Below are 22,297 nucleotides of genomic sequence, written 5' to 3'. Positions count from 1 at the left end.
GCACGTAGCAGGGGGTTAAAACTAGATAAGCACATGGAATGCCCATACCATTCCATTATTCTACGATTCTGTGATCCACCTGCAGCAGGGAGAAATTTTGTATTTTGATTTCTGCACTGCTGTAAGGATAGGACACCTTCACACCAGCCCTAAAAATTCAGTTATCTTAAAAGCCAAATAGCAAAACACTCTAGAGCAGCAACTCCGTAAGCTTTTGACGGTAAAGTGCAACTTTTCACATCACAGCTGTACTACTCTCTCTTGATACTTCTATTCATTCAGTGGCTGGACAATCTTGCTGCTTTACCACATCTGTTTTAGGAATAACTCTGATGTCCTCGAAATCTCGATCAGCAATAATCTGCCATTGCTATTGCTGGTATGCATTACCCACCATGTGATGCTTGGGTGTGGAGCTGGTAGGGTGGGTTGCTGGCAGAAGGTCGCAGGTCTCCTCTTATGTTAACTGAGGGAGTGGAGATGTTAGAATTGACATCGCTGAGATAAGATGTTAATGTGATGGTTATGCTATCCTGAGAACATTGGTATAAGCAATAAGGTAGACTGGGGAACCTTGTGATAAATTGCAACCTTGCAAGGTTTTGGAGCTGCAAGAAGTACAAAACTGTGTGTTAGTCATTCCCTCATGAAAAGAGGAAGAGGCAGCATAGAATGGTGGGGCACTGGCACAGGCTGCCCAGGTGGTGGGGTCACTGACCCTAGAGGTGCTTGTGGAATGTGTGGATGTGGCACGAGGGATGTGGTTAGTGAGCATGGTGGGGATGGTCTGATGACTAGACTGATTGATCTTAGAGATCTTTTCCACTATAGTTTCTGCAGCTCCTGGCTAATGTGTCAGTATATCCACAGTGGTAACAAGTGACATGTATCTGCCCCTTCCCTAGCTGATGGCCTGACCCCCTTTGTCCCATCTGAGTCCATCTCCAAATCTGAGTGGGGTCAGATCAGGGAAGCAATGCTTGGCTCCTCCTGCTGCAAGGCAGCCCACTCACCACAGCTCTGTTCTGCCCATCAAGGTCTGCCTTCTTTGTGGTAAACAGCCTTCAAGATAATCATCAGTCAGACCTCATTAATGAAAGGGGATAGTAGGGCTCTGAGGAAAACTAATCTACCAGCACACTGCTTGATAGTGTGTTCCCAGCTGCAAGGCTGTGTGCAAGATTTCCCACAACAACTAAGCCAACCAAACTCAGCATCCACAGCTGTGTCTAAGTAATTTGTTTCGTACGCAACAATACTGCGTACCAGGTGGGGAAAGAAAAAAGTATAATTCTTTTCCCCTGCCAGATAGTTTGAGAGGAATGAGAGAAGAGTTCTTACCTGCGAAGTCTCTTGCTGTTTTAAATAATTAAAACAGTTCTTTTCCCATGCAGGTTTACCTCCTCGCCTTTCATGTGTGCCTGGGACTGGGAACCCCCCTGTGCTCTGCAGTGGGTAATTATCCTGCCGTGCTCAGCAAAAGTTCTGACGAATGGCAATCAGATGGGAACAAGCAATGATTACAAATGACAGTGCAGGCTAAACGCAGGAGAGATGAGCAGTCTTTAGAAATCCCAGACAATAAAAGAGATCACTCAGTAAACACAAGTGACACAATTAATTAGTAATTACTGTGTTTATTTCACTTGCCTGGCATAGTCTTCTAGATCTAGATATTTTGTTTCATTTTAAATACTTCATTTATGTGTATGACTTGACACAATTTTCCCCCTTCTGATGTGCTTTCTTATCATATCACTGCAGTGAACTACCTTCACTCTCCCATCCACTTTCCTTCCCACTTGCTTTTGCATAATTTTAAAGGCATACTTGCTATTGCTACTTAGAGCAGTTCTTCAATGTATTCAGACCATGTTTGATGCTATAAAGAGCGTTTCCTTTGCTTCTGTGATTTGAGAGCCTGAACTTGTAAAAAAATATCATATATATATTTATATATAAAAATTAGGGTGGGAAACTGTAAGGAGAAAGCTCTTTGAACTGTCACACTAATACAATTTTATTTTTAAAGCACATTTGGAGACTCAGTGCTCATGTTTTTAATACGCTGTCTTCTCATTTCTCAATCCAGACTGGGAAGCAGAGGTGTGGGTGGGAGTTGGTGCATACATGGTGTCACAGTAGCCTTCTGTGTGAACCTGCAGATCCAGAAGACAGATCTAGAGCAGACTCCAGTGCTACAGGCACAGTGAAAAGAGTGTTCTTGCTTACTGCTCTCACTGTCAGCTACCTAAATCAGAATTGCTGGTATTGTGGGTGCAAACCAAGGTAGTCTTTAACTGACAGCATCTATTATGCAATTAGTAAGAGCAGCAGGGAAGAAGGTCAAAGTGTTACGATGTCCTCTGTGCGTGTTCTCAGCTACAAGGAGGGCTTGCAGGTGTACGTCTGTCTTTCCTTTCTGTGCATGCCAAAGATGGATCCAGTTGCCAGTCATTGTGATTCCTCTTCTTGGTCCCAAGGAGGAAGGAGCACCTTAGATTTACTCTCCAGAGAATATGCAGCTATTCCCATGATGAAGACAACCTTGGAAAAGAAAGAAACTTAAAAGCAATGGAGTTCTGCCACTTTTTGGGTTCCTCATGTTCTGATATCAGCACCAAAGCTAAGCTGGTGAGACATGAGAATGAGAAGAATAGCCAGATTTGGCCATGCATGTGATTGATTGCCTTGTGGGTTGCTAAGGAGTCCTGTGGCACATTCACAGATCTATCACAGAAGTAATGATAATAATATCTTTCATGCTGAAGATTCTATGGGCTCTTCTTCCCTTACTATTATGTTCTTTGCCTTAATTCAATCACTGATATGGTGTGTCTCCCTTTTAACATATATTTAATTTTCTGTAACTAAGTTTTTAGTGTTCCTGGTGTAAAGTTTGAAAAGGACTGATGTGGACAGAAATGTGGACAGACAGTAAAATTTATCTATTTTGAGAAAAGCCATGTATAAGGCCCCTACTGGCAATTCCCCTAGGTTTTTCACTTACTCCAAAACATTGATGCTTTGTGAGTTTTAACATTCAGGAAGGAAAGCTTGGTGTCCTTGATAAAATTTCGAGTTTAGTTGACATTTTCAGTCCGGGGAACACAATGCTGCTGTCAAACTTCCACGTCACTTACGTGGGATCTTTCTTAGTATATTATTTAACTTGACATTCTTGACATACTGCTTTTACCAATTATTCATAAATATATACCTAATTCTGTTCTCTATTTCTGTTTAAAAAATTCATATTTCTGTTACTTTCCATTAATTTCAAAGTTTTGGCTCAGTCTCCCCCATGATTCCCGATTCTCCGTGCAGCCTGAAAAAATAACTCAGTTTCTGTATTAGTGCAGTAGAAAATCAGAAGTCAGTAGCACTCATACAGTCTCCAACAGGAGGAGTTCACAAACATTTAAAATACCTTCTTGTTTTCACAGAACAAATACAGCTTGCGGTTTTATGACTAAGTCCCTATTCCGTCATCCCCGTTACACAACGAGTTATTGTCTATAGAAGTATAAATTCTAGGGCTTTAAATTAATATATGTAATTTAGCCTTTTCCTAGATGTTTCCCTGCTGGGGGTAATTGGTCAGAGGAAGACAACAGTGAGGACACTCCCATTTCCAGGACGCTATTTTTCCCCATCAGGCTGTTGTGTCCACAGCTGTAACCATGAGCACTGGGGATGCTGATGGACCTTAACTCCCCACCAGCCTATCCCAGAGAAGGAGACAAAAAATGAAAAAAATTTTCTGCCTATTTAGGAACCTCTGTGATTTCCTGGAAATCTGGAACAACAATAATCTACTGCAGTGGGTGAACCACCATGGGCTTTAAGGTCTCTTCCACTCCAAGCCCTTCTACAATTCTTCTGAGGAAGAGGGCTGCACTGTCTGGACTAAATGTGGCATTGTCAGGAATTTAAAGAGGAGAGAGAAAACTGTTCTTCTGGAAAAGATGACCTGTAGAGCATCCCTGGATAAACATATTTTATGTGTTCTTTTAACAGGATGAAGATCAGCCATTAAAAGGTGGTCATATTTTCTCAGCAGTTCCATAACCTGTGTTTGTGAAGCAGGCGCTGTGAGGACCTAGGTTGGTTATTATTGCAATCAAAATCCATATGATGGATAATACGGTTTTCCTGCCTGCCTGCCTATGAAGGGCTAATTCAAGGATAAACAACACTGTTTATATTTATCCTGTGTTTGGTCACAAGAGATTCTCTTTCATTTCATTTGAAATCCTAAAACACAGTTAGCTTATACACCATAAATAATGTTAGCTCTCAAAAAAATCTATAAAGGAATGGCAGTGTGTCTTTGCTGAGGGCAATTTAAAACCTCTTGTATGAGCTGATCAAATTAAATAAAGTTTCTGTGCTGTCAAGGTTCAAAATCTACTGATGTGACAACATTCATTCTTCAGCTCTGTATTTAGCTTCTCGGGCTGACAAGGTCAGCCCTGCCTGATTGATCTGGCTGCTGTCTTGTAGGAAGACCAGGCGGCTGCTCCTGCAAGAAAGGGTGTTTTCCGCCGTGTGACTACCGAAGCCGAGCAGCAGATCTGCTCTCCCTCCACCAGATGGCATTCTTTAACTAGGGAAAAACTTTATGCTGCTTTCTGCACTTCTCCCTTCAACTTGGGGGAGCGGAAAAGAGAGCTTAGCTTATAGGTTATTTTCTTGCTCTCTTTTTTCTTCTTCCTGTTTTAAAGAAGTGCTTTTACTACAACAGGTTCACATCCATCTTTTGGCACGATTTGTAATGTTTAGATAAATAAATCAATAAGATAGTATTCGCTGTCAGCTGTTGAGTAACAGACAGGTGCCAAGAAGGAAAGGAAAAATGGGCCGGAATATTCAGGCTGTCTCATTGAGCGAAGGCAGAGTCGGTGCCTCTACACAAATAAATGTGCAGGCCAAAACAGAGATGGTGTTTCCAGGCTGCCAGTGCTGCACAGAGGAGCTGTGGTTCAGGCTGTCCCAAAGCCAGACTAACCCTTGGCTCTCATGAAGGGGCTGCTCTGTAGTGTTTGTGCTGTCATAACTGACAGCAGTTCCTAAAGGACGTGTAGAGCACAGAGCAGATGCATTCCCTTCCATCTATAGGTGTTCAGTGATCTTGGAGCTGAGATAAAATCTGATTCTGTTCCCTCTCAGCAAAGACATCAAGCCACACCCTGAAACCAAACCTAAATAGCTGGCTGGTTTGATTTGGAATTGAAGGTTTCCTCCACTTCTTCTTTACCCATCCTCTTCTCCCACCATAAAGTGTACTCAGTCCCATGTCCAGCCAATTTTGGGGCACTGTGTGTCAACACAGTCAACATCTCCCAGCAGGGAAGGGTCAGCTGTGCCAGCAGCGACCCCGTGAGCAGCTATGCTGGCAAGGATAAGTGCCCAGCAGATTACTGCCTCTCCTTTTGACAAGGCCCTGCAGATGAGCCCCTTTACCTCGAGGAAAGGCAAGGCTCCATCAACAGGAGAGAAATGCTGTGGGTAGTCTGAAACCACAAGGTTAGACAGGCCGGTGCATCCAGCTCCATCTCTTCTTTCTTTTACTTTTTCTATTTTATTTTTTTCTTTTTTTTTTTCCTCCTTGTATTTATTTATCTGCTCGTTTGCTTGTTTGTTTTCCCCAGTATTTCTCTCCAGAGGCATTTCCAGCTTGGAGTATGTCCCCAGTATATACCATCCAATTTTCTGTCCTAAAGACTGGAGAAAAATAGTTCCCATTTCTTTTCTTTAGTTTGCTTTTGAGTATTACCAGTCATTGCAAACACCTATACGAGTTTGAAGGTAACTTGAGTTGTGCTTAGTTGTTCCTAAGAAACTTTTTAAAGGTAAATCAGTGCCATAGAGTTTTATGGAATTATGGCAGATTAGCTTGAGGGAAATCTGTACAGCAAGAACAGTTATATGGCATATTCAATGCTGCTACAACTCGGGAGCCCTAGTTCTGAAACTTAAAAATAAATACATGCATTTCAGCTATTTTTACTTGTTTATGCTCTTATTTTATTTTCTTTTTTTCTCTCAGCATCAGGGGAGGCTGGAAACTTTTGTTTTTCCAAAACGTAAAACTCATTGCTTGTTATCACACGACTCCAAGAAGTAAAGCTTTAGAAAAGGCTCCAAAGTGATAATACCATAAAGCCCAGAGAGCTGCCTCAGTGCAGGCTGTGGTGAAGCAGCAAGCTGAGCAATGCAGGTGACAGGCTGCAGGTGTCTGTCTCTGAAGTCGTGCCCTGAGGACTTCCCTCATGCTTCATTTCTCTCGGGAGAGGATTATGGGCTTTGGAGTTTCGCACTGTGCTTGGAGGCTGTGTATGACGTTTTTTTTCCTTTGGGATAAGCTGCTGCAAAATCCTGCCTCTGTGGGAGCTCCAGGTGTGCATGCAGAAGCAGTGGGTGCCCCCTGTGACTCCAGCACAGCTACCTCTCTCTGGAAACACACAGTATCCCTCTGAAGCTGGGCAGGTTTGTCTGTCAGCATGACTCTTCTCACCTTGCCCGTGCTTCTGAATTAAGGGAGGTTTTGAAAGCATTCCCCCATGGAGAGTGCAGCTGCTGTCAGAAAAGCCAGGCAGGGATTTCTAGGTGCCTCCTCAGGCAAAGAATCCTCCAGGGGACACAGGAGCCTGGTGCCCTTCCCAGGCTGGAGGAGAGCTGTGCCAGGCTGGCAAGGCTAGCAGTGTAAAGATAGGTTAATTCCACCCTGAGCCTCCCTTACCAGATGCTACTGAGAAATGCTTCTGTGTTGGTTTAGTTGTGGGAAGACTTCTTTTCTTTCCACTCTTGCTGGGGGCTTCAGCTCTGAATTTTGCTTTGGTTTCCAAAGTCAAAATGAATTGAGAGTTCACTTGGTTTTGTGATAGAACACAAAGGATCAGACTGATCTGCTGGTTTTGGCAGAAGAGCAATAAACCCAGGCCAGTTTCCCTGAGCAGAGAAGTATTTTTCCCTTGTTTTCTTTCATCCAGTAAATTTGCATCATGTAGTAAAGTGGGTGCCCAGGAAAGCCTTGTATTTACCCATGTCTTTTAACTCATCTTACTTAGCTCAAATTTTACTGCTAGTCTAATGTGAAACTGCTGTCTCTGAATTTTTCCTCTTAGTTTATGGTTTGACTGCTGATGCAGAAGCCAAAATAAAATATGATCCCCTTTCCATATGTATGATGACACTGCAGTAATGACATAACCATAATAAAGCAGACCAAACAAAACTTCTTTTTGCTGCTAAGAAAGTTCTGTGATAAAATTTCAACTAGAGGGAAAGGATTCCACATCCACATAAATAACTTTTCAAGGGCAGAAATGGATTTTAAAGCCATTCATCTCAGAAGAGAAATGCTTTCAGTTCCTCTGAACACTGCTTTGCTCAATGATGTTTTGCAGTCTGTAGGATTTGTTTAAGCACTAATCTGTCAAAAATGGAGCTGAGATAACTGATCTGAGTCATTTGTGGAGAGGGGACAGCCCTTCTACCTTAAACAAATCTGTGATTGCACTGAAGAAATTGTATCAGAGGCACCTAGTTGGGAGGTTGAAGCCAAAAGTGCTGTCTGGGTTGAGATATTTGGAAACATCAGAAAAATACTGCAGATACATCAATGTGTCTGCAGGTGAGCCTGCGTCTGGCTTAGGATGATTCCTCAGCTGTAGGTGCTTGGATGTGGTGGAGTTTCTAAGGGGCTGCTTAGGGGCATGTGCCTGGTCCTCATTCCTCCCAGGGCTGCTTGCTGGCTTAGACACACCAAAGCTAGGATCCCACACTGGATGATCAGTCAGCCTCCAGTGCATGGCTGCTCTGATGTTACTTAGGTGCAATCTTCTTTTTTTTCTGTGCTGTTATCTGTTGGTGTTATTAAGCTCTCTTGTTATACGTAATAAGATAAAAAAAAACTTTTCTACTAATGTAAGCTTCTAGTGAATCCTCCTCAAAGGATCCTCAAAGGAGGATTCACTTTGCTTCAGCTAAAATAAATCAGAAACCCCATCTTAATGCCTGAAGAGACAGGAACATTTAATTTATAGCAATTTCCTTTTCCTTTCATGGTTTCTACTAAACAGAACATGCCAGGTCTCAACCTGCATTTGCATTTATGCTAAATTACAAGCAGAACAATCAATACAAGTCTCTGCTCATGCTGCCCACAGCTGAACAGCAGCAAGGAAAGCAAACAGCTAAGGAAATCTTTCCCACCCAGCCAGCTTGTTAGCACACAGCAGCATTCAGTCATCTCTTTATTTATCACAGTAGCCCTTGGCATGCCTCCTGAGCACTGTGGTGATGAGAAGAGGAACTCACAGCTTTTGCAAGGCTCCCTGAGATGGCCTTCGTGGATGGGCAGAGAGGGGGCCTGGGCAGGACCTCCTTCAACAAAGGATTAATGTGATTCCAAGGGTCTTCCTCCGCTGATCAAAACGTGCTGCTTCTTATGAATGAAACATGGGAGAGAGAAGTGGTATACTAAAGGCAGCCAATGTTCCTGTTTTTACAGTTATGATGTTAATGTCTAAAACACAGTGTGGTGAGATGCAGCTAATTCTTCCATAGGAGAAAGCAGTCTGTGAAGTGTCGGTTTCAAATGCCATGGAAATAATTTTTCAAGATTTCCTATTTTTTCCTATGATGTTAACTCAGGTGCAGAGGGCTGGGGCTCGCAGCATTTGCCTGAACCTGTGCAGGTTCAACCAGGAGCTTGTTCCATGCATAAACAAGAAGGTTTAATAGAAATGTGACAAATTAATCATTTCCCCTCCATAAACCTATGGTTATAATCACAGTTGTGATTCCCTGTTATGCCTTCTCTGGTGCAAGCTACTTTATTCCCTACTGATGAAATAAAATGAACCAAACCATTGTCAAAACAATTCAAAGTGCTCTGTGTCTACAGGCAGAGGAATCAGCTCTATAGCCTGCTTTGCCTTTTAGCTTCTCCAACTGCTGAAGAAACAGGTGCAGGAAAAATGATAGTGTGGCTAATATTATTTTGTTAAATTTGAGTGCTGTGTTTGTTTTATCAGGAGCACAACATAGCATGCAATACTGCCTTCTGTCCTGGCAGGTCCCACATGTTAAAAGAATAAATCACAATCTGTAGCTACCTGTGAGCTATTGGCTAACATGCAGATGAGCTTTTTATGAATATGTATGAGCAATCATATAAAAGACACAGAAAAATTAGCAGCTGCGAAGAGTGTGTTCTTGGTCCCTGTTCTGTCACATTGTTAGACTGGAGAAGCTGCTGGTGAAAGCGATGCTCAGCGTACAAACGATGCAGTACAGCTTCCACAAGGACATCAGGGGGGCTCCTCTGATACTGCAGAGAACTTGTGTTTTCTGGATGCCTTGCTAATTGCTGTTTCTATCTGCTTGGGAGATAAAATCAGCAGTCTCCTGTAGTGCACCTTTGCTCATTGCATAGCCAGCCAGGCAGGGTCCTTGATCAAAGCTTGAGCTGTAACAACTACCTGGCTGCCGAGTCTGATGCTGCATCCTCCTCTGCTGGAAAACTAGTCCATAGTGGGAAAGAGGGAAAATAAGTATGGTTGGTGTTTTCCAACATTTTTTTACCTGCTCGAATATAAAAATCTACTTTACCTCTAACCCTTTACTTCTTTGACCTCTTATAGAAATTCACTGGATTGCTTGGGTTTTCTGATGCTTGGAGAAGTAGGAGCTTCTACAGGAATTGGGGTATCTGTGCTCTGTGAAAGAGATATCCATCTGTCCATGTGCTACTGAAGTGTATATGATAATGAGCAACAGTTGTAGGACATCTAGGATCAGTGAAATTTCTTTCTTTTGCACAGAAAGCCGTTCTTATTATAGGTGCTCTGACAGCAACTAATCTCCTGTTCATCTTCCCCTCAAATCTTGAAAGTCCTTGTGTGAAAAATAATTTCACAATTCCATTTTACTTTTGAAAGAGGGAAAGAATGTGATGGCCAAGAGTATGCTCAGTGTTTGAGTAAAGAAGAAAATGTTATTAACCATACTGTCCTTGGCAGGACCTACTGCCTCCACCTCCTGTCCTGTATTTGTAAGGTTTCTTTTACCCAATATCTTTGTTATGGTAATTAAGTCCTAACTTCTAGTTTCTCTCTTTCCCTATCTCCTATTTAATTAACATGGTGGATGCTGTCTTTTGTCTTGTGCTTACAATGAACAAGGCTCCTGTGAAAACTAACGGTTTTTGAAAATCTTTTTAATTGAAATGGCATGAATTCAAAGACCGTCAGCCAGCTCTAGTCATTTTGTCACATGGAAGTTGCTTTGGAGACTCTTCCCCAACATACACTTTAAAAAAAAGAGCTAGCTTTTAGCTTAGGCAGCAACTGCTGCGCAAAGGAAAATAAATTATACATACAAAAGGATTTAAAAATTATTAAATATTTTCTAAATTTGAGCAGTCATACTTAAGAAGTTGACTCAAGCCTGAAGTCATTCTAATTTCCAGTATCCGTTCTTTCTCTAAGGCAGTGAATAAGCCTCATATACGGTGCTGGGGAGCTGCAGTGTGCACATAGCTTTGGGAGAGGTCATGGGTGAACCCCCTCAAACACAGTCGTGGGCTGTAGCTGCAGTGCTTGGCCAGTGCTAATGTGCTTGCTTTCATGTGTAGCACAGCATTTGCAAAAGAATGGAAGAGCTGTTCCTATCTGCATCGATTCCCCTTTCCAGAATTTGATCTGGTGTCACAGAGCAGCTCAGGATGCAAAGGATGTGATTAAGAGGGGGTCTGATTCATGCTCCTCCAGCACTCATTTACCCAATGCAAAATGAAGTGTGAAACTCTCATTATAACTGACTAGCATTTATAAACCTCCTGGGTCCTGGTGCCAATACCTGTGTAATAGAATAATAACAGAGATCATGGCCTTAGTCCATACTTCATTATCACAGTCACTCCCACTCTTAAAAACCATGGGATCATGGACATCCATAGTGATTTTTATCACACAAAAAGCCACTGCAGGGACCTTTTCTAGTTACTCTAAGATGTACTTCAGCCCTGTATTTACTGCAGAAGTGCAGATATGACTTGTTTTGATTCACTAATAGTCATGCCAGTCATAAAGAAAAAGGCATTTAATTACAATCCCTGCAGCTTATGAGACCTAATTCAAAGCCCACCAAAGTCAGTGGATGTTTTAAAGCAGACTGAAAAGTGAAGAACATGGAGGAATCGAGTAAACTGTGACTAGTAAATGTCATGTTACAAAACTAGAAAATGTCATCTTCCAAAACTAGAAAAATCATCTGTAAAACGGTGCTTCAGGTTTAGAACTCCACGTCTAATCTGTTCTAATTTATGGGCTTCTTTTTCCTCGACACTGTTTTCTATCACAATACTTGTTCTTTTGATCTAGCTAGCACTTTGCGCTTATGTGGGAGCCAAACTGGGCATAAACCTTCTGCAGTGGGTGTTTGTAAAATATTCTGAACTTCTGAATTAAAATAAATTGCTTTTAGTGACTGACTATCTAATTTCACATACATTCAGACAGAATTATGTTGGCTCAGCAATGGAATACAGGGCATATTTATGTTCCACCCTATTGTGTAAATTCTGTTAATGCTTTAATCTTTTTCCAGGTAAAGATTTATATTTATCAGATTTAATAACATTGTACAACAATATAGCAGATTAAAATAGTGTCACAAGCACTAGCATTCTGCTCTTTTCAACAAATGGCCAGAATGTTGGTGAACGTGTACTTGCAACCCTAGTGAAATCAGTGGCAGGAAGGCATTTTATAGAGTCTAAGCACTAGTTCACCACTGTGAGATGTAATAAAGCTGGACATGGTTTTCAGTTGCCCCTGCCTTCTGTAAGCACTTAAACTAAGGGTAGGAGAATGCAGAATTTCTGCTGCTCTTCTGGTTTGGTAGCATGTTTATTTCACAGAATCACAGAACTGTAGGGCTTGGAAAGGACCTCTGGAGATCATACTGTCCAATCTCCCTTTTAAAACAGGTTCCCAGGAAAGCATCGAGGGAAGTTTTGAATGTCTCCAGAGGAGACTCCACAGCCTTTCTGGGCAGCCTGTTCCAACTCTCTGTCACCCTCATATTGAAGTTCTGCTTTGTGTCTCCATAGAACTTGCTGTGTCCCAACTTGTGTCCATTGTCTCTTGTCCTGTTGCTGCACAACACTGGAAAGAGCCAGATCCCATTCACTTGTCTCCCTCTTTTAGGTATTTATAAATAGTGACGAGATTCCCCCTCAGTCTTCTCTCCTGTAGGCTGAACAGCCCCAGCTCTCTCAGCCTTTCCTCATCAGGGAGGTGCATCAGGCCCCTGATCATCTCTGTGGCCTACTCTGGACTCTCTCCAGCAGCTCCCTGCCTGCCTTGAACTGCAAAGCTCAGAACTGAACACAGTACTCCAGGTGTGATCTCACCAGGGCAGCATAGAGGATCACCTCCCTCAACCTGCAAGCCACACTCTTTTTAATGCACCCCAGCTGTATGCACACAAATATCTACAGAGGAAGATGCAGGATGGAGGTTTCTGCTGACCCTCCAACTAAAGTGAGCATCATCATTGCTGCATCATTCATCACTGTGGCATTTGTTACACCACAGAACTGTAGAATGGTATTTATTGGAAAGGACATTAAAGCCTAACTAGTTAGAACACCTACCATGAGTTGGTTGCCACCTACCAGATCAGGCTGCCCAGAGCCCCTTCCAACCATGAGCACCTCCAGGGATGGGATGTCCACAGCTTCCCTGGGCATCTGTGCCAGGGCTTCACTGCCCTCTGAGAAAACAATTTCCTCTTAATAGCTAAACTAATTCTCTCTCTCCTCTTTTAGTTTTAAAAATGTTACTGCACTGGATGTATTTATCCCTAAATGAATGTACAGAGTTCATTAAAGACCCAAGTTCCTTTAAAACATGGTGCTAATTCTTAGTGTGACAACAGTAAGCAACCAAGAACACTCTACTTTGGATCACGGACGTTGGGATCCATACTTCAAGGTCCTCAAGGATAGAAAGCACCTACTTGAACAAAAATTTAATATAAATTATTTTGTGTTTTTTATCTGTGTTTTATTAATACCAGACAAATTCTTGTATATTACTGAAGAACTGTAAACTGTAATGATGGCTTCATTAAATAAGCTTGCTCTCCAACTCAGGCAACAGAAACTTACATTTAATTTGTGCACTTTTGCACACTGTTGCAAAAAGATTGAAAGATTTTCATATCTAGTACCCATTTTCCCCATGATCTTTCTTTGCTCTGTCTGTGGAAGGGAAGCTTTCAAAATTGAGTGACAACATCTACAGTCTTTCACTATATCTGTAGCTATTAATCTCTTCTGAGAGTGAAAGGGATGTACTTGGTGAAGTTAAAGTTGCAAAATTTCTGTTCTTTGAGCTTTTCGTGTTCTTGTAGAAGTTATCTGCATTTTCCAAGTGTCCCTGAAGTGGTTCTGCTGTCTTTCACACACAAAGCCTGAGTGATTGTACTGCGTTTGAGTCCTGCAACTTAGATCATGACAGAGATACTATAAATTATCACCTCTCATAGAAGGACCGAAGTTAGCTTAGTTAGGAAAGTAAAGTAAAAATAATTTACATTTGGTTTCTGCTATTTTTCAGATGGTCAGTCTTACAGATATTTGCCTGCTTTGCACATGGCTGTCATTGCAGTCCAGTTCCTCGTAGTGTTAAGGTATGTTCTCAGTATACACAAGATAACAGTGCTGGAAGCTTTCACTTCACTAACTTATGGTAATATTTTCTATGCTGCCAAAGGTGGGACAGATGTCAGTGAGCTATACCGAGTCCAGGGGAGCTGTTTTTCTCAGATGTGCACATTCCTGCAGGAGCTCTTTTTCGGATATGAGCACAGAGTATTTGTGCTTTGCCTGCTTTCAGCAAAAGAGCATTTGACTGTGGTCTGGACCTCAAACCATTTTGACAGGTGTGACCGCAGCTGAGACAATCTGGCCATGGGGGTATCAGGGCTGTGAAATTAGATTCCACATATTGATTGGGATTGTTCTGAATGCCACCAACAGCATTAGGATAAATGACTTTTCTAACACCTCTAAGAAAAGAGAGAAGCATTACTCTCAAATATTTAATAGCTATTGATGTTTTCCAATGTTCATATCATTGACTAGAAAGATTGTCAAGAAACATTTAAAAAGAGATATTAGCTTCAATGCAACAAACAGCTGAGAAGTGCCTAAGTGTTAGACTATAACATCCCACCTATTATGTGCTGCAGGAGATACATGAAATAACAAAGGCAGGGCAATACAGAGCGCAGCTTGACTCACACTGAAGTGGACCTCATCATACAGAATTCCTGTGAAATTATGAGGATTGATGTACCTTTATCTGTACTAAATCAGTGTTCCAGTGCTGGCTTGTAAACAATTCTGAGACTAGCATCCCTGGGAGCTGCAAATAGTTTTGATAGAAACTAACTAGTGTTAATGTTTGCAGTAAAAATAAGAAAATTTTATATCTGGGTTGCATGTCAAGAGGTTTTCTAAACATATGATTGTTGCAATGCGTCCTGGTACATGAGCTGTAAAAGGCAGACTAAGCTGGAATATTTGAGAAATGGAGTACTATAAAAACAAAATTGGATAATTGCAATCCAGGGAAATAAGTTCCTTGTAAAATGAGACCTGCATTCAGTCAGGCAAAGCAAATAAATGACATCTTCATACAGAACACTGCTGCCAGGTGTGAAATGGTGATAGGAACCTAAGTATCAGTATCCTGTTTCCTGAGCTGGACTGCTGCAGAGCAGCAGCAATGCAGAAGTACCTCCTAGGTGCCAGCACGTGCCTACCTCTGTCCTTGTTAAGACAAGTCCTGTGGCATTTTTTTTTCCTGCTAGTTTTTTTCACTTACTTGAAATGTTAGGATGAGTGTGTAGGAGTGGAGCGTAAGGAAAAGCTGTGTTATTCACACTTGGCTTTCCACAGATCTAGGTTTGCAGTATTCAACAGGAATTTTTTAAACACGCTTTGCAACGTCGTCTGTTCATGAAAGAAATGACAGACAGGCTTAATCACTGAAAGGGAAAACAGAGAGGTGTGAGGAAGTGTGTGCATACAGACAAATCAGAACTGGTGATGCCATGTGGCTGGCATGCAGGGCCTGTGAAATCTGGAGAGAAAATCTGGAAATTTTTAGTGGAAGGGGAAAAAAGCAGCCAGGAACACCCACTTGCTGACCCCAACACCATCAGAAGCAGGAGCTCTGATAATGAGCTGCAGTGAAGCTTACTTCCCCCTCCCTGGATTGTGTCAAAATGCCCTCCCTCATGCCCCTGTGTGCTGCTGGTCACTATGGCTGAGAATAAAATGAGACTGCTAGTGACAGCAGGAATGGGAAAGAATCTGGCATTGCTGTCTGATGGATGCATCTGAAGATAAAGGTAATTTATTTATTTATTTTTTAATTTGTACTTAAAGTAAGTAACCAAAATCTCTATAGGAGTTTGCATGATTAGTGAGAAATTGTTTCTGTCAGTGTGTTACCTCCATACCAGACATTGGTGATGCAGCCTTATGTGCAGTGAGCTTGAGGACTCTTTCTCTGCCTCTTCTCCACTGCAAAACCTCTCCATGCCATGCTGGCTCCAGGCTTATCCGGTGTTGCTGCCTTGTGGGATTGGTGTGTGAGCATGGCAGTATTTCCTCTTGGAAAGTTCCATGCTCAGGTACTGCTGGAGTTGGTGCAGGACACCTACTGCACTGAGCTCTGGAAGGAAGAAGCTGCCTTTTTCACAGCCCACTGCTCACTCAGCTCATTTGGAACCTGTTGCTGATTACTGAAGTGTTAACATCTGGCTCTGTGCCCTCTGCTATTGATGCAGAAAACTTTATTTCGAGTGCTAGGTTATTACACAAGCCATTTAAAAATGCTGCACTGTTTTGGGTTAGACAACATGGGAAAACATTCTTCTCAGTTGGGCATGGCTCTCTTTTGCCTCTCCTGAAGAAAACAAGCTGCAGTGTTCATGCCCCTTACTTCCTGCACACTGGCACGATGCTGAGGTGCTAAACTGGTTTAAATAAGGATCAAGCCTTACAAAGTGAAGACAGCTTCAAAACTTCCGGGTGAAACTTGTAAGGGTATGAGCTGTTTGCTCAGGCAAAGCACTCACTGTTTTCAGCCTATGGACTCCACTTCAGGCAGGCTGAAATGGGAATTTGCATGAGTAGAAACAGCTGGATCAAGCTCTCTGTAAGTAATTAACACACAGGAGAGACAGTTGTGCTTGCACTTTATCAAGCCTCTTGGTAAGATTATGTACTCCAGATAATTAATCATTACATTTCCCTATACGCATAATTACATCCACTTTCTTGCTCTCCCACCTCCACACATATAAACAATTCATATGCATGTATTTACAGAGTAATTACAGAGTGCGTATGCTGTGATTAAAGGCAATATAAACTGTGTTACCCTAATTGCAAGAGAAAAAGCAACAAAAAACAAATACCCCAAACAAGTGAAAGCGCAAGCAGAAAATGGCAAAGATTCTTTAACTGAATCCAAAAACCTTGCTTTCTGAAAAATTAAAAAGAAGAAAAGAAACTCAAATTATCTCTACTATGTTCCTGGCACAAAAACTGAGGGTACAAGCCAGCCCAGTAAGTCTCATGTTTGTAAATTATTTAATGTATGGGACAGAAATCAGAAAATAATGTTGTTTGAGACAAGTTGAAAGAGATGCCACATCTCAAAATTTGAACATATTCTGCACCGTTTGGGCTCAATGCTCTCCCACTGGATGAGAGGAGCTCCTGTAGACTTAGCTTCAGTGGAAAATAACTGCATCCCACAAAGGTGAGTGAGGGCACATTTGTCTCTGAAGCTACTTGCTGGCTTTGTTTACATGAGGGGGTCTGGTGCAGCTCTTGCACAAGCAGCGGCACTGTTCCCTCCTTCTTAAGCTTCATATTACCCCGCAATGTTTTGACACATGAGCTGTGTGTTTTCTACGACAGTCTGCTCTGATACTTTCCTTCAACAATTTTTGGCTCAGGGCTCTTCCAGACTGCTGGCAAATGAAGAAATTCTGTGGGATGAGAAGAGTAGGATCAAATGTGTAATTCTGTGTTTTCTCCTATTCTTCTTGTCATTTCTCTTTTTGTTGGGTTTCATGAGACAGCATAGTAAGAATAACTCTCGAAGAGACAGGAGGTGACCTTGAAAGGCCACAATTACTACATTTGGCATCAAGCTGCTTAGCAAGTTCCCACTTCACTTTTGCCAGTTAAAGGTGCATGATGAGGCCTTCCTTGCAGCTTTTGGCTGGCAAACACTGCTGAGAGATGATATCCTTCTTTCGATATCAGTGGCTATATGCTGGTGGTTGTTAGTTGTTTTAACCATTGCTGGGTCAACTAAGATAGACTCTACCTGTCCTGGGCACATCAGTGCTGGTTATGGACTTATGGCAAAAAGGATTTTGCCAGAAAAGTTCCTGGACAGAGCTTCAGGAGCAGGTCTGACCTGCACTCTGCCACATGTGGATCTCTATGGTCCACCACTTGTGTGGCTGTCAGTGCTGCTGTCATCTGTTGTTCATACTGGAAGACTCTGTTCATTAGTTACTGTACCGGGCAGGCTCTCGACATGTCCTTGTAGAAATTGAAAGTGTGCTTTGAAATGCTTCTTGATTTAATATCTGTGAGGAATTTGGTTTGCTTTGTGGGCATCTTAACACTCAGAAAAGAAATTAGGAAATGTGGGAGATGGAAGTGGAGAGAGAGAAGAACAAAATGCCAGGGATGCTGGAGAGAAGTATGTCATGGCAGAGGGTTGACAGAGAAGGTTGAGAATTAAGATAAAAAGAGATATGCTGGTGACAGAGGAGTTGGAGTAGTCCTAAGCTGCACTTTTTAATAGAGATAAGAGTCCCAGCATCACCTGTAGTGCTGAGCAAGTGGGAGAACAGCACCCTGGCATCTTGTAGCTAGATGAGAGTGCTACAGGCCTGCTGTGTTGTATCGATGTGAGTCTGTGCACTGGTCCTTCAGCTCTGCCCATGCTACTGCTAGGGTCCTGTGTAGAATTCCTGTGTAGATCATGATATTAATTCCCTCTTTGTTCTGCTCACCAGAATAGTGTGGGTTAGCAGCAGGAAGTTAGTTTGAGCAGTAAGTGCCTTATTCTGGCACTTACTTTTTTCTTTGCAGCCTTCCAAGATACTTTAATACTGGTTTTGCTGTGCAATTTTCTGGCTAATTAAGAATGGAAAATTGCCTTTTTTCTGGTCACCTGAAATTTGGAGCCTGGCTTGATCTTCCTGCAGAAAACACGGCTGGAGGTCCTCTCTCGTGCAAACCCTAACCCTTCTGCATCTGGGCTGAGTCACCAGTAAAAAGTGCCTTATTTATTAATAAAGAAGCCAAGATATGGGATCAGTGCCAGGTGGCTTCTTCTGCCTTTGAGGTGAAATGCTGTACAGTTTAAGGCTGAACACTCTGAGGCTGTTTGATTCAGAAAGAAGAGGTGGTCAATTGAAACTATGTCTGGAATGGAATCCCTGTCCTATTTGAGCTGGAGAGGCAATTTAAGCCAGTACAATGCCATTACCTGAAGTGCAGTTTAGCCAGGACACAAACCTGCACTTAAAAAAGGCACTTGAAGTTCTTTAATTATCACAACAGGTCAAGACCTCAGTTTTAAATCTCATTGGGAAGCATTTGCCCCCTGACATCAGGCTGAGTCACTGGCTCAGCAAAGAGCTTGGCGGAAAGAGCAAATGTGCCATGTGTAAAATGACAGGAACTTTTCTTATGGAGCTCTTTGGCCTAAAAGGAGGCTGGAATGATCTATGATTATACCCTGCATTATCTGAAACCAGTTTGCTGGTTAGATAGGTTCTCCCACTGTGTTTGTAATGCTTTCAAAGTGTTTGATAATTATTTGATCATCAAGATTATACATATTTGACATTGTGCATGTTGCTCTCTGTATCTTTTTCCTGACAAGTATGGATTTATTTACAGTGCGGATTCTTATTGGACAAGTGAGACCATTCCTCAAGTGAGATAATTTGCATTCCTCAGTGCACAGAGGCAGTATGTCTTTGCAACAAGTTTGTAATGAGTGAATTATAAAGGAAGAAACATCGGAAGAGAATATCGTTCAGAGCTATGTTGCATGGCCTTTGTTAATGTGGTAGATAAAAGTGTGGCAAAGGCCTGGGCTTCATGAAGTGCTGGGGGAATAGTGCAGGCTCATATTCAACAAGAATCAGTATGGAAGGAGAGTGAGGGCCTTGGGTGTCAGCCTGAACTAGTGATGGATGTCTTGTAATCACTTTTGTCCTTGTGGTTTAAATCACACATGCATCTCTCACAGGCGTGTGTACTAACCAGGAATTATTTCAACTGTAGACAAAGCAATTAGGTTAATTTTCTCACTGTGTGTAGCATGTCAGCAGCTGGCAAACTGTTTGCAGAAAGGCTCTTAAAAGTGCTAACATTAGCCAAATTATTGTCATGGATAATCAGGGATGAGTTTCCTCACACTGCCTGTGAAATGAATAGATCAGTTAGGCTTTGGGAGGGGAGTGTTAACTGCAGCAAGATGTATTTTTCTTCATATAAGGTTACTGCAGTAAAACAGCTTTCCTTTGATCAGTGAAAGACTTCCTTATCAGCATTAAATCTGGCATACAGAAATAATAGCTAAAATTTATTTCACTGTTAGTGGTGGGCTAATCCCTTCATTTCTTCCGCAGCTGCAAAACACAATTTGAACACTATTTTGTCACCTAAATTGCATAGCTAATGTTGAATTAAAAAGATTGTTCTCTTGCTCTACCAGCCATGTGTGGGCAGCAGAAACATGACTGCATGTTAGTTTTCATTTCAGACCTTCCTTGCTAGGCCTAGTGCCCAGAGCTGTGGCCAGGCCTAGCAGCAAAGGGTTCATACCTGGCTTTACTTCATACCTGGCTTGCAGATCTGGACACTCAGACGTTGGAGAGGAGAAGCTGAGCTTTTTAGTGGGCATAATAGTGTGTGTTTTAGGTGGTATGGCCACCTCCTGTCCCATGGTGCTGGGCATTTAGGCAGAGAGAGCCCATGGGAGAAGGCTGCATAAATTACTGCTTTAAAGCCAAGCAGGGAGGCATCATAAAACATGAGCTCAAAAACTTAAGACTGTGCCTGCCAGGGCAAGATAACATTGATAGAAAAGGATTTTCACATTGTTTCAAAGGACTTATCCAGGAATTTACACACAGGGGCAAGCTCATCTCTGTTGCAGTGCCATTGATCTCAGCTCTGCTGTTATATGGTAATCGTTGCCTGTGCCCCTTCAAATGGATTTGGGGAGGAAAATAAAAATGCCATCAGGTCCAGCAAGTGTACCCTCAGCTGCAACGCTGTATTTGAAAAGGTCTGTTTGTCACACTAGCCCTTTAGTTTTCTTATGGCTCTTTTGATCTTCAAAGAACTTTACGGGTATTGATTAATCTCAGAGCAGACCTGGAAGGTAGATGCAGTGAGTAAATATCACCTCTGCTTCAGAGGCTGGGAAATTGAAACAAAGGACTCTGGCCACAGAAGAAACTGAATTAGCCCATGTGAGTGCCTGACTATTCACCCTGGCCTCAGACCTCTCGATCACGCCTCTGTCAAATAAATGAAGTACTGTCCTACATTCTGCTCCTCACTGCCCTGGATAGCACGTCTTTTGAATTAATGTCTGATCCTATGGGACATTGAACTCAATATCAATCTATTTTTTATAGAAGAGAACCTGGCTGGAGTTATTGCAGAATAACTGGCCAAAGTTATCAGAATCAGTCTGCATCACTCCTTCTGGAGAAGGTGTGTGGGAAAGCACATCCACAAATGGAGACTGGTAGTGCTTATTTGGATTGCCATTCAAAATCATCGTTGTCAAGCACTATTTTTACCAGATATAAAATCAAAGTGGCTGCACTGGATGTTGTATGTCTGTACATTTCACTCTGTGCTGTGCAAGCAGTTGTGTAATAGGTAATGAAAAAGATAGTGAAGTTCATGTGGGATCATGGTAAAGAAACAGAAAAATTTGTGGATAGCTGGCTTTAGCTGAGAAGTTTTGTAGTGAACTAAACTAGGCATGAAGTATCATGGAACTGAGGAAAATTCTTTTACATGGTTGAATGTAGGGTGGGAAAAAAGGAAACATTTAGAAAAGTGTCCCCATTACAGAAAAGTGGTTTGCTTTGAAACATAGCCACATTTTATCTGAAAGAGAAAAAATCAGCCAAAATGGCTTGATCTGTGGCATTTTGTTTGTCTTCCGGAGAACTGCTACATAGCTGTTAGCCTTCTTGGTAAAGACAGAAGGGCAGATGTTAGGTCACTTTGCTTTGAAAGTCGTGAGATATTACAGAATGCATAACTTGATGATGCCAAAGGTTATCTTCCAAGCAGAACTTTTAGCTGGTAACTCACTAGTAAGTATTGCAAAATAAAGTTTCTTCTCCTGCCCTGGGGAATGATGGTTCAAAGGTAGGTGGTATTTAAAAATGATGTTTCTTAGCCTGAGGTACCGTGCAAATATTTACAGTTTCAGCCTGCACCTAAATTAATGCTTACAGACAGATGGTGTAAATATTTCTATGTCTTCCTTTTTCAAAAAACCAGGTTAGCAGTTTGCCTTTGGTAAAACTGAATGCTTTTCTGCAGCCCACATACCACATTTAGTAGGTTATATGCTTTTGGAGGATCTAAGTGTGTAACTGTGATACTAAAGAACTGCTTGAAACTAATTATAAGTAAAAAAATTAAATTTATAATAATTGTAAATCCTGAATGGTCTGATAATGGTGGCTAGTTTCCTTTAAAAGAGAGATTAAAACCAACCCTTCTCTATAATCCATTCAAGAGTTCCAAGTTAGATCACTTGGGAAACAAGGGAAACCTTGATTTAAACTACAAGTAATCCTATAACATTGTCTTCTGTTGCTTCTAAAACCCACAGCAACCTGTGGAGTTTTGACCATATTTATAGAAATGGGATTAATTTGTTGGCAGGATATTATATCTAACCATATTTAAAAGTTGACTATATGATATATTCATTCAAATGCAATGATGAGATCTGTTGATTTTATAATCATATTGCTGGTATTTACAGTTATAAAAGCTATACTCAGAAATAAACATATAGCAGAAATAATTTCCTGTTAACTGAACTACTGATTTTCTACTGTACCACTTAAATTGAAAACCAGTAATTAAATTTCTTTTCCTAACATTCATTTCATTCCT

Source organism: Meleagris gallopavo, chromosome Z, assembly GCF_000146605.3.
Source record: "Meleagris gallopavo isolate NT-WF06-2002-E0010 breed Aviagen turkey brand Nicholas breeding stock chromosome Z, Turkey_5.1, whole genome shotgun sequence".
Classification (NCBI taxonomy): domain Eukaryota; kingdom Metazoa; phylum Chordata; class Aves; order Galliformes; family Phasianidae; genus Meleagris; species Meleagris gallopavo.
This window is presented reverse-complemented; position numbering follows the sequence as displayed.